This window comes from Triticum aestivum, chromosome 3B (assembly GCF_018294505.1).
Source record: "Triticum aestivum cultivar Chinese Spring chromosome 3B, IWGSC CS RefSeq v2.1, whole genome shotgun sequence".
Taxonomy (NCBI): Eukaryota; Viridiplantae; Streptophyta; class Magnoliopsida; order Poales; family Poaceae; genus Triticum; species Triticum aestivum.
In genome coordinates this window covers 161,543,045-161,555,366 of record NC_057801.1, presented here as the reverse complement: position 1 = coordinate 161,555,366, position 12,322 = coordinate 161,543,045, and positions in this window count along the sequence as shown.

The window sequence follows — 12,322 nt, the reverse complement described above, 5'->3', positions numbered from 1 at the left end:
CTTTTTGCAAATGGAAGCCATATGCCACCTACCGCTCTCCAAACAATCCCCATAACTTGTCCCTTTGTGTTCTGGGGGCTTGATATGGTTGGACCCCTTAAAGGAGGAAGCCATAAGAAAAAATATTTGTTGGTCATGGTAGATAAATTCACCAAATGGATAGAGGCCAAGCCAGTTAAAACGGCCGAATCCAGACCAGTGATAGACTTTATGTTCGGAGTCATACACCGTTATGGTGTCCCTCACAGCATCATCACTGATAACGGCTCCAACTTTACAGTCGACGAGGTGAAAACTTGGTGCGGCGAGATGGGCATTAAGTTAGATTATGCCTCTGTCTATCACCCCCAAACAAACGGACAAGTCGAACGAGCAAATGGTCTTATCATGAGGGGCATCAAACCCAGACTAGTGCGATCCTTGAAGGAATCAGATTCGCACTGGGTCGAGGAGCTCGACTCCGTACTATGGGGGGTGTGGACCACGCCAAATCGCACAACCAGATACACACCATTTTTATGGTGTACGGCACGGAGGCAGTACTGCCCTGCGGTATCATTCATGACTCACCTCAAGTGTGCATTTACAAAGAGAGAGAAGCCGAGCTAGATCGGCAGGACAGTTTAGATGCCCTGGAGGAGGAGCGGGACGTCGCGAAGGCCCGTTCCGCATTTTATCAGCAGCAGGCTCGAAGGTATCAAAGCAGAGAAGTACAGGCCAAAACTTATAACGTTGGCGAACTCGTTCTACGCCTACCGGTGAAGAAAAAGGACAAGCTCAAGCCCAAATGGGAGGGTCCCTTGATCATTGATAAAGTTCTCACCGGAGGAGCGTACCGTCTGTGTGATGCATCAGATAATCGACTCGAGCCAAACCCATGGAACGCGGCCAGACTCTGAAGATTCTACGCCTAGTGCCGAACTCAGTGTTCGTCTCCATACCTCCACCCCTTTTTTTAAGTTATGTCCTCCTTCTTTATTTCTTTTATTTTTTATATAGCCTTAAAAGCTTCAAGTATGCTTTGACCGCACACTACTGCCGCGCTATGTGCACTCAATATACCTGGGGGCTTCTTATAAAGAAGATTAATATATTTATCTTCTGGGCTTCACGCCCACCACATATGCGTTATTTATCCATATGTGCCTTTTTTCACCATTATATGCATCGATATGACTTAAGTTTTGGCCAAGCTGGGTTGCTTGGCTCTTGTATTTATGCCCTATGTTCCCGTTAATTCGGCTAGGGCATAAGGGGAGCACCTCTGCGATTGTTACTGCCGGGTCAGCCGGATGTGTACCTCAGACTGGGTGAATCCGAAAGCTAGCGTTCTTAAGGGAATATTCGGTCGGTGAAAAAATATGTCTTTTACTTATTGCAAAACATGCCCCTAGATGCTTATATCCTACGTCAGTTTTCGCAGTTCAGACATGCACACTAATGCATGCACACCTAGGGAAAGGAACCCTTAACGGAACTATTCTCCCTGGAAGACGTTTCTTACTACCCATGTAATATAACATAGCTAGTTGGGTACTTGTCTGTTCAAGCACTTATGACCCCTACGCCTGGTTTCCACGCGTGCCCGGTTTTTCACATAACTGAGAGGGTATTCGGATACACTCCGGAATGTCGGGTCCAGAGGTTGAAGCGAAAAGGTCCTCCAAGACAAATGATTTATAATCTGGCTAGGGACAAAATATGTCCTTTGAAGTACAAAGTCACTTAAACTGACTAAATTCTTCTTCTATACCATCCAGCAGGCTGTCTAGCCTACAATCCTGTTGGGAATACTTTGCGGCTAAAGCTACCTGGTCACATACCAGACTAATGGGCATCTCTTTCCCATCTGACCCTATAGGTCCAACCTCGGCCATTTGGTTCGGGTCAGTCTTGGTGTATCGCGTCTTCACCATGGCCCAGGCTTCCCTTGCACCTTGTCGGCAGGCCGATATCTTCCATAGCCGGAAGCGTCACCGCGCTCCCTTGAGCATCCACAAGCTCTCCCATGCCTCCGGGCAGGGATGCGGACGGCCACAGGGCCTGGGCAATACCCTACATCACCTGCCGAATTTATCCGTGCAGCTGTGAGAGTTCTTGGAGAAGATCGCCTGCAGATCCGGGCATCTCCTCCTCGGGACGACCTGTCAGCATACTTGCAGATATATTTTTGTTAGCTCGCTTCTTCGCCGAACTGTATAAAGGTTTGTGCGAGCACTCACTAAAAATGCCGCGTCGAAGCCGCTTGTTCTCCTTCACGGATTCCGCAAGCTGGCCCCGAACATCTTTTAATTGAACATTCAGCCGGGTCTTGGCGTCCTTGAGATCATTATTATCTTGAATAGCTCGTGTAAGCACGTGCTCGCCAGCCTCTCACTGTCTTTGAGCATGTTGCTCATTTTCCAATACGATCTCCGGACTGTTTCCGGGATTGTCTGCAGAATCTTTCGTTAGATTTCCGTGCATGCCGAATACTAACTGGTATATGCTAATACACTATTTTCGATCAAGACAAGTACTACCAGATGAGGCCTTCTTGGACTCCTCCATTCCGGAAACTACGACCCGTAGCTGGGCTTTGCACTCCTCCAGCTCTTTAGAGAGCTGGGTATTCTTCTCTGTAATAACCTATGCATATAATTGATCCTTAAATCAGTTGTGCCAACTGTTTCAAGTCTCAAGGGCTACTGATATACATACTTATCATATTTTTCTTAACTGTATGTCATTTACATACTACTCCGTAGCTCTGGCAAGGCCATCTTCAGCAGCTCGGATGTACGCGTCCCCTGAGTTGAAAGCATTGAACGCCTCTTCAGAGAAATTAAGGTCGCGTAATGTGGCCCGTCGGCACCTATGATTCATGGCGCTCTCCACTTAGGAGTTTGTAGCGGATAATCTATCCGCGTCCTCTGTAGGAGGATCGTCCAACGTTGTCCCCGCATTAATCTCTGCCCTAGAGTCCGGCCTCTGAGTCTGGCTGGTGGAGGGCTCTCCGGATACAGTCCGGCGAGCGCTTTTTCTACCGGGGAACCATGGACATTATTATACTTTAAGGACGATAATTTTGTAGCAAGTTTTTAATCATACCTCTACGACGGTGTCTCGGTCCTGACCACCTTCCTCTTAAGCCGACCTAGCTTCGGTGCTCCTTGTTGACGAGTCACCTCGGGTTCGGCGCGGCGTTCCGATGACCGTCCCTATAAAATGCAATACAAATGATGTGGGTGAGGTGCAAAGAAGGTATCCTTCTTGTGAATTGGGACTTCGGTTTTACTTACATGCGATGAAGGGAGTAGGCTAGAGTAATCAGCTATGATGGCCACCAAAGCACCATCACGACTCAACTGATAAAATGTCCTGTTGATGAACTCCACGAATATGTCCAGATCTTCTTCATGTCCGGGGTCGAGGGCCCGGTCGGGGTTCTCTGGCTGTGGAGACGGGCTATGGACCTCCCTCATAGCTTTTCGCAGTTCCTACCATGAATTGGCAAGGTAAATATTTGTGATGAGGAATGTAAAGATTGGAATAAAAGGTAGCAGCTCACCCAGCTTGGGGGTTGTACATGGATAATCCATCCCGTGGCTTAATGTGGATGAACTCCTCTTCTTCTCCTTTAAACAAGTCGGACAATATTTTTGCCAGAGCGGCGGCAGAGTCTGGACCTTTATGGCCGCAGCGGGTGGCGTCGTCTTCTCCATTGAAGTTCCACATGGGTTTCCCCCGATACTGAAGTGGTTGTACCCCCCCCCCCCGCATTATACATATTGACATAACCTCGATTATTGTCAGTCCTGATCTGGCCAACATTTTTATCCTGTCCATCAGGAAAAGGACTTCTCTGTTATCTTCCTCCTGGGGGCTCCGAGGGCGCCAGCTGTGGCGTTTTCTTCAACGAGGCATTTGCAAACTCAGGAAGTGCAACATTGATGGGAAGCCGGACACAGCTCGTCACCACAGGTACTCTGGAGAATTTGAAGAACCCGCCTTGCAATGCCGAAGACAATCTACGCGCCAGACTCATCGTCATTGAAGCCTGGTTCAGGGGCTACTGAGGGAGTCCTGGATTAGGGGGTCCTCGGATAGCCGGACTATATACTTTGGCCGGACTGTTGGACTATGAAGATACAAGATTGAAGACTTCGTCCCGTGTCCGGATGGGACTCTCCTTTGCATGGAAGGCAAGCTTGGCGATTCGGATGTGTAGACCTCCTTCTCTGTAACCGACTCTGTGTAACCCTAGCCCCCTCCGGTGTCTATATAAACCGGAAGGTTTAGTCCCTAGGACAACAACAATCATATCATAGGCTAGCTTCTAGGGTTTAGCCTCTACAATCTCGTGGTAGATCAACTCTTGTAATACTGATATCATCAAGATCAATCAAGCAGGAAGTAGGGTATTACCTCCATCGAGAGGGCCCGAACCTGGGTAAACATAGTGTCCCCCGCCTCCTATTACCATTAGCCTTAGACGCACAGTTCGGGACCCCCTACCCGAGATCCACCGGTTTTGACACCGACACCCGCATGGGATCCACGGAAGTGGGGAAGCCCCCTTCCACCATCATCTTCGGCATCAGCCAATGATATCAGTTGGGCAATGGGGAAGCGAGCCGCCCTTTGTGCTGAAGCATATACCTCCGGGGCTCCCGACTGTCTGGTGATCATGCTGCCGAACATGAGGAACACAAATGGATCAGCGGGCGACCATTTAGCCCAGGTATTATATACCTGTGATGTCCAGAACTAGCACCGCCTAGTTCATTTGAATGTAATGAAATTCGTCATGTTTGTATGAAAATCCGGTATTTTATATGATTTCCGTCGTTGTTTATATGAAATATCGTCGTGTTTGCATGAATTTCGTCTGGTTGGTTGAGTTGTTGTCATAATGTGTGCGGCTACGGTTGGATGGCATAATTTGTGGGTTGCCGATCGGTCTGCGGATGGCTCGGACGGTGTGGTGGGACAAAAAAACACAGCTCATGCGAGCTCGTCCCCAATGTGCGCGCTGGAGGATGCATCAGCACCCGAGCCATTCTTCGTTCATCGGTGGCAAAGGCACCGGTGGACAAAAGGGTCGCCAATATTTTGGCTACCCCGGGCAATATCCAAACAACCCCTCCCAGCAGATTCAAATCCCTCGTTCGCCGTGGAATTTTTCCATGTGTTGTTTTCATGGACTAGCAAGATGCCCCTGCATTGCACGGAACATCAAGATGCATTTTTTTTACAAAACACCTGTTGTGATTGACCCATGCAGGAGTAATCCAATTTGTAAAAACTAATGATATCTCGAGAATTTTATCAGAAAAATGGTATCTCGAGAATTTTATTGGACTCCATTTTTGTATACAAGGCCACAAACCCATATTACAGGTTCCAAGGCAAAAATTAATGTCTTCTAAGTCAATGTTGCAAGCCACCTTGTTTCCTTGTTTGCCGTGTAAACTAATGTGTATTCTTCTCTTTCATGCACATCAAGCCAATGCTCACACTCCCACATGCATGCAAGGGATAATTAATGTCCTCCTTTGGTAGTACTATGAGGCAAACACCATTAATATTGTATCAATTAGTGTTAGTGTCCTTGTATATCTGCAAATTGTAATTTTGATAGTGGCCTTGTATATAAAAATGGAGGGACAAAGATGAGAGTAAGGTGAGGAGGAGTGGGGCGTGGTGGTGACTGGTGGTCGGACTGGGCGGAGGCATGGGGATGGATGGCGCATTATGTCTAGGTTTGTATCTCTCTCACACACACACATAGGTGGGGGACATGCACAAAGAGAAGAGGTGCACGCATGGCGCATGTACTCCTGTCTCTTTCCCAACCACACTCGCGCGAGTACACGGTGGAGCTCATTTCTATACGAAAAGGCAGCCCACATGGTAATTTGACACGTGTACTGGTTGTCCACTTGATGGAGGAAGGATCGTTTACCACGGGTGAACAAACAAATTGTGACTTGACGTGTTATGTTAAAAAAGAGGCAAACCATGTGGGCCTACCTTAGAGGCAAGGCTCTATACACTGGAGTACTTTTGATGTGTTCCGTCAACTCCCAGAACAAGGAGAAGCTTGCTTAGTACGCCGTCTCCCCCGCCCATGGGCGCGGTGGCTCGCGGGATGAGGTGAAGCTGCTTACTAGTAGTATTGTACGCCTTACACCTGCTCCCTCGCCCACTCGTGCGGTGGCTCATAGGACAAGGAGAAAATTTTGCTACTCCCTCCGTTTACTCCTCGTCCCTACCTTGGTTAGATAGATTATCACATTGTTTGGAATATATATGTCCTTTAGTACTCCCTCCATTTACTTATACAAGGCCACTATAAAAAGATACATTTTGCATCTATACAAGGCCACAACTAGTAATCGAGACAAAAGTTACTACTCCCTCCATTCCAGTTTATGGCTCAATTTCAAAATCTCTCCAACCAAGGTAGATGGTGAGTGGTGGAATTAATTTCATAGTTTGCACAAGTAATTAGTACGCTCGTTTTTCTCAAGAAGTTATGTTTACCGAGGCATTAATTAGAACGAATGCAGGAATGACCACTAAATTTCCATGAACTTCTACATGCATTGGTGTGTTTTATCTTGACACTGCTTGCATGGGGTGATCTAACCCACCTTGAAATCCAACATGTGATGGTACTACTACTACTAGTAGAATTGAGACTTATAAAACGGAAAAACGAATGTTTTTTAGATGAGCCCTATAAACCCTAGAGGGTACGTACTCCGTAAAAGCAGATTTTCCCAAAACTAAGTCGCTCAACTTTTATTTGCTTGTTTCCCTTCCTGCCTCCTTGCCTCGAACAGACTATGCCAAACTCCCCTGCCTGCTGTGCGGGAAAAGACCCGCCCTCGCCTTTTTTAGTCCGGGTTTGTATCAATGGATTGCATGAAGCAACAAAAACCAAGTTGTGTCTTGTACTCCTCTGTCGATGCTCACTTTCATAAATTTTGTACTTCCTCTCGCCGACATGTGGGACATATAGCAACCAGGTCGACGTGTCAAGCACCAAATAACAGTGCAAAACAGCAGGGGGATGCACCCTAGTCGTACCGCCCTAGTAGTAGTAATGAGCAATGAGACGTCAAATCACAATGCCGCACCTTCCCAAATGGATGAAGCAACCACGTTATTTCACACTTTGGTTCGCCATCATCTCAAACGATGTAGTATTGCTTCTACCTCAAGAGGGACACGCGCATCGCCTTGGTACATCATGACACGTGGGACCGCATGACAGGCCATGCTCCCCCGCTGATCGCTCGGTAAAGTCACCTCATTTTTACTACTTCCTCCGTATCAGTTTACATGGAATGCACGTCATTCTAGGTTGAGAATTTAACTGACTATATATGTGATGAACAGTATATGTTTAGAAACTACATCCTATTAAGAATCCAATGATATACTTTTGTGACATAGTAACTCATATTTAGTTAGTCAAATGGATGACCTAGAACTACGTGCACGCCCTATAAACCGAGACGCCTAAAAACGAGATGGAGAGGGTAGTTCAGTACGTATCTTTTTAGATCAGTATAGTCGGGATTCACCAAGGAGGAAAACCAAGTGGTAGGCTGCTCCTGTTGTGTTGGCGTAACTCAAGCAGGGTCAGTCCGCACACGAAATGGCGACACACTTAACAGGACCCCTTTGGCCGACATGTGGCTCATCCACCATCTTGTTCCATGCGTGATGCACCGAATTACAGTTCAGAGCAGCGGTTGGAATTGGAGGCACCCCGGTCGTAGCACCGCAGCAGTAGAAAATGAGCGATGAGGGGTCAAATCACAAAGCCCCACCTTTCCCGCACTAAGCTGGACGGACGAAGCAACCATCATTTCACTCTAGGGCGCAAGAGCATAAAGAAAAGAGAAAACCAATGATGCGTGCGGTAGCTACCTAGGGCACCCTAGGGTAGGGGTCTCCACTATAGATCCTTTTTTTAAAGCGCCTCCACTACAAATCGGCTTCTCCCTCGTCCTCTTGAAGAAAACCGATGATGCATGTGGCGGTAGGGTTTGTAGGAGTACTACAGCATGCGGGGCCATGTCAAAGTAAACGGGAGAGGAATTGAGTTCGAGTCGATGCCTTAAATATGTGTGGGCCGCTTGGTTTTATGGGAACGAGGAAGCATTTTGGGTTTGGGGACCAGTGGAGATATAGTATGTAGAAAAAATTGTGGACGTAGGTTCGACCGAAAGGCAATGATGCATGGGCCCTGCATTTTGATATACCCGGGGCCGCGTGAAATTTGCTACTCTACTCAAAACTAGTAAGGTACACATGCATTGAACACATGAGATTTGGAAACCAAATTATGAATAAATACACACTATAACATGTAAAGCTTTGAGTCATATATGCATGATGTAGATGTTCGTTTATTTATAGTTCATCTCATTCAAAATCAATTAGTTTTATAAAAATGTTAAGATTCATGGGGTTGTGCACTGTAAAGCATAAAGTAAAAAACAAATAGTGGCAATTCATTTCAAAAAACATATATTCAATTATGATACGGAAGATTATAGAACAAAGGAGAAGTGCTTGTGTTTTGAGGTTTGTGCATTATGCTTAAGTTCAACCATGGAGTCTTCTAAATTGTACATGTGGCAGATCTCGTGGAATGTTGATGATATCCAATGGCTAGTAGTGCTCAGATTTGCCATCTCTGCACTGTTAGATTAGCTTCATCCAACGACCATCTTTCAAAGTTATTCGCACACTATATAGTTCTTGTGCCATAGTTGCATGTCCTGGAAAAAAGCTACTAGTGGGTTATACTAGCTATTTAGGAATAGAAGATGTATACATGGAAGTTGTAGGGAAAGAGATGACATGGAGTATCTCAATTCCTTTGAGTAGGGATTGAAAAAGAGATGTCATTTGGTTCACATCATAGGAACTTTTCTATTGAATCTAGAGATGACATGTATCTCAATTCCTATGAGGAGGGATTAGAAAAGAGATGTAATTTGGTTCATATCATAGGAAGTTTTCTATTGAATATACGCTAATGTTTATTTTACTTTGAAATTATGGAAGTATAGGAATCCATTCATATGAACCAAGTGGCTGTAAAGCTATAAAAATGATATCATGTTTATTTCCTTTGAAATGTGGAGTATATGAATCTATTCCTATGAACCAATTGGCTCTAAAGGAAAAATCCTATAAAAATCATATCATATAGAGTTCCTATGATATTCGTCCACACCAAAGGATTGTTGAAATTGCTGCAGGTGATACGATGGTCTTTCTTTGTAGACTCCTCCCCCATCTTTATAGTTACCTCTCGAAGATGAATGAAATGATATATACTAGGTATTCTACATGTGCAATTTGGTACACGATAACTCGGTAAAAGTTTGCGAGGTTTGAATTTTCAATAAAGCTATATGCACTGCATTTTTGAACGGCGGGAGCATACGACATTTGCTAACACTCACATGGAAGATTTGTGTGTAGGAGGAGTGGTTGTTCTGTTAAATGACATGGCAAAACTGGCACTGTCGGATGCCGATCTAACGGTTCTTATGGCGTTTGTCAGGAAAAGGCTTCTGGCAAACGTTTGTCGGATAATGATTTACGGACACATGCATTGTATTGATACATGCCCCCCTCTCTCTCACACACACACGCACCCTCATGAGTCATGACTCTCCCGAGTCCTCTTGCACCCACCATCTATTTGCAGGTAGATGTCACACACATATGTGCTCTTCACACCCAACCCTCAGAACTTCTAAAAAACAAAAGACATCGCACACATTTTATTTTAGCTCACACGTCACACACTTATACTATTGCTCTTGTGGCAAACGTTCTTTGGGCATAGTATATTGTACTCTCACGAAGAGAAGCAGTGCATGCACGCACTAGTTCTCTCACACCCACTCGCAGGTACACGTAGGAGCTCATTTTTTTGAAGCTGGTACAACAAAATCACTCCACTATATATATAAGCAGGAGCCTTAGTGCTTGCTTTACTAGGATTCCTCTCGTTCACTCTCTCATGCTCTCCAGGTCTAAGCAAGACATAGGTGGCCACACTCTCTCTCTGCTCATGGCTGGTCACAAATCCGGCCGGACAACCTCGACCGGGGCAAGGGTGTAGGTGCATCGTTCACACTGTCGTCGACGGCGAGGGAGGAGACCAACGGCTGCCCGTGCGTCCGGATCGGCGACCGTGTCGTTCTCTCCGAGGGAGCGCTGGCATGGGAGGGCCTCCGACCCCTTCTTCCTCACTGCAGTATTGTGTCCAAGATGCGTCCTCCCAACACCGTCTTTGCCACATGCCGACGACCCTCAGGTATATATTCCTTCGAAACATGCCTTGCTCTACTGCCCCAGCTCCCCACTTGGCTTTGTGTGGATCTTTTTCTACTTACGTCCGTTGTTTCAAAGCCACATAGACTTTTACTATTATTAGTGGTAAAGATAGTTCATACAGTCGACTCTAAGAGTTGGTTCAAATAGGGAAGAAAGTGGGAAAGGTGTAGCATCAATCTAGGACTTGGTTCTAAGAGGAAACGGGAGAAAGTAGTAGATACTGGCTACCCAATTGGTCTCTTGGTTGAAAAGACGAAGAAAGCATGGTGGATGGCGAAGGGTGGGGGGAAGTGGACCTGTCTCTTGGTTGAAAAAGGAAAGAAAGTGACGGGTGTTGGGGGACAACGCAAATGAGAATGAGCAGGTCTAGATTTCATGTGTCGCCAAGGAGATAAAAAATGGGACAAATGCAGACATGCTGCCTGAGTGTTTGCCGCTCTCGGCAACCACATCTGCCTCACTACTTTATGCCCCTACTATCCCTATGCCCATATCGCTACCATTAATGTAAAATCACATGAAGCATTAAGCAATGCCACCTAATGTCACTATAGGTAATGGTCTAGTGTCGTCGATAAATTGAAGCAATGCCACCAACATTTTATGAAGTGCTTCTGTCTTGCTTTATTTCCCATGAATTGTGTTTTTGCAGTTACACTTAAATCTCACACTGCTAACATTGCTTCATCCTGGTGGAACTGCACAAATTTGATTTCACATTTACTGACAATGTGCTACTCTCATGACAGTAATACTAATGCTATTGTTCTGCATGTTAATCTAGTGGCAGTGTTGATGTGATGTGATGCTACTTACTTAAGGGCACTTTCATACTGTCAATCTAGTGCCAATTATAACACAATAGATGATGTTGTTAATCATAGGCCACTGCAAATATCTGTCACCGTTTAAATAATTGTATTTCATATTTGCACAAACAAGGATGTTTGTCTCCATATCGTTTCGGGATGTCTGTCTCCGTATCGTTTCTATCCGCATAATCAAAAGCACACACCTCAGTTTTAGTAGAACTGCGCAAAATGAGATGGCTACCCCTCGCTGTCATCGTCTCACCACCCGTCTTCCAGGTATTACTATATTGTTAGTAACTAGGTAGAATGACCAACGCAATCTAAAAGAAGTTGATTCGTACATTTTACTTCCTGATTGCAGTGTTGGGACAAGCGAAAACAACTGCATCCTAGTCCGGAATGCACTTTCTACCAGTTCATCCATGGACCGAGGACTAGCTGGCACGGCTACACGGCGGTTTTTTGGACAGGTGCGCGGACAAGAGGCATTATGGTCTGCTTATTTCTGCAAATAGCGGTGTTTAAATTTAGTGGAATGCACAAGAATTTCAGCTGGTTAGTACACTGCATGGTTCAGTTCAGCATTCCAGCTGATAATACAATTATAATTGGTTATTATGGAATGAGAGAACCTAACCCTAGATGGTGGCAACAAGAAAAAACTAGAGTGAACTCCAGGAAATTTAAGCCTGCCGGGAGGCCCTTTGCTCAGAGAAGCCTTGCTTGTTTTTTCCTGATTTGTAAACCTTCTCACAACTTTGTCTTTTATTGTGAACTAGTATATGTTTGTTATGTTCTATGAATCATTGAGATGTATAAAATTGCTTAACTTATGCTTTTCAAGTTTTTTATGAAGCCGAGTTTAATGTGAGTGTTCCACATGAATGCTGGACTAGCGTGTGAACGTTTGGAATTTACATTGTGGCCTCAGTTAACTGCATGAACCACTGTAACAAGATACATAGTTGCTTATATGTTAGATAGTAGATTGTTGATTGTTAGCTGGTCGATAGCCTAGTGTTGAAGCGAGCTGAGCCAATGTGTCGTGTTTTGCACAACTGCTTACAAGTGGGGTAGCACCAACAGTGTTTACAAGTACTTATGTATACGTCGGCGCACAGTTCTCGAACGAGTACTCTATTTCATCAAAC